The sequence below is a fragment of the Stigmatopora nigra genome, chromosome 5, assembly GCF_051989575.1.
Source record: "Stigmatopora nigra isolate UIUO_SnigA chromosome 5, RoL_Snig_1.1, whole genome shotgun sequence".
NCBI lineage: Eukaryota > Metazoa > Chordata > Actinopteri > Syngnathiformes > Syngnathidae > Stigmatopora > Stigmatopora nigra.
The window spans coordinates 9302501-9304272 of record NC_135512.1 but is presented as its reverse complement, the minus strand read 5'-3'; positions in this window follow the sequence as shown (position 1 = coordinate 9304272).

The window sequence follows — 1772 nt, the reverse complement described above, 5'->3', positions numbered from 1 at the left end:
TTGCGACTTGTCCTTATTTCACGTTAAGGCCATCATCTATAGTGTGAAAAATTAAAATAGTTCACAAATGTATAAGAAATACAACTACTAATAATAACTATTATTAATATTAAGGCTATCCTATTCCATTTTATACCAATTCTTCACTTGGGCCACAATTAGATGGAAAGTCCAATACAAAAAGCAAGGAAAACCGTTGCCAGATTGTGAAAATTCCTGCTCGGTTTGGCTATTTTTGTGCTAAATATTAGTGAATGAGTGGTTAGCACATCCGCCTCGATGTTTTGAAATGGAGAGTTCAATGCCACCTTGCTATTTGGAGTAAGCATGTTCTCCCCGTCCGTGCCTGTGTGGATTTTTTCCGGGTACTCTTGTTTCCTCCGACATCCCAAAAAACATGCCTGGTAGGCTGGTTGTATGCCTTCCCATGCTCTGTGATTGGCTGACTATGGGTTCCTGGTGTCCCCCACCTACTGATCATTGTTATCTAGGATAGTCTCCAGCACCCCCATGTGTGTAAGGGGTTCAAAAGATGATTATTTGAAGCCCAAATTGGTGGATAACAGTTGTCGAACAATAATGCTTCACAGCGTATTGCACAAATATCTAAATATATATATATATATATATATATATATATATATATATATATATATATATATATATATATATATATATATATATATATATATATATATATATATATATATATATATATATATATATATATATATATATATATATATATATATATATATATATATATATATATATATGTATATGTATATGTATATGTATATGTATATGTATATGTATATATATGTATATATTATATTATATTTAAACCTTTAAAAAATTAATGGCAGTAGACATCTAATATATTTGTATTTTTTTTAATTTTTTTAAACCTCAAAGCTTCCACTTGTCAGTGCTGCACTTTTTGTCTGTTGCGTAACAAGGCAAGATGTGTTTAGTCAACTTTCTGGAGCCGCTTTACAACGTTAATCCAAACAATGAAGTGTGCTCATTTATTGTTCTTCTACTTTGCCCAACATTATTATTATTATGCGATCCTTCTGGATCATTTCAACCTGCAACCATTCCTTTTTTTTTCCAGCGGCTTTCCCGGCTGAATTGTTGAGAAGAAGAAAAAAAAACAAATGTGCAGATGTTCAGCGCCGTCCTCGTGGAAACCTTTTATTGCAGGAACAAAAAATCACACGCATATTCAAAGGCGTTAACATTATGGTTGAATTAAGTCTCAATGTAAACTATGTGGTTTTAAGAATATTTGCATTCATTTCCACAGGGTTTGCAGGGGGTGCTGGAGCCTATCCTAGCCAACAACCTCGATTGGTTTCTGGCCAATCGCAGGGCATGAGGAGACGGGTAACCATATTTGCGCTCACACTCATACCTAGGAGCAATTTAGATGCCTTATTGTTGTTTTTGGAATTTTTTTGAGAAAAGAGGGAAAAAATGGCCAGGGATGGCGCTACTTTTAGAAAAAAAATGCAGCTTCCAAGTATCCATTTAAAATATTTTTTTGTTTGGAAATATTATATTATAGAGCACTTGTTTAAATATATATCCAAAATTAATGCCAGTCAATGTTTTAAATTCCATGGTCCACTTCGGAGGGTTATTTGGGGCTTCTTCTGGGAAGAACTTCCCCATTTTAGTTCATCCGTCACCAATTGGAAGAAGCTCCTCCACACTCAAATTCATTCAGGCGTGTCTTTACGAGGCCTCGCAACTCTTTCCAAAGTTGT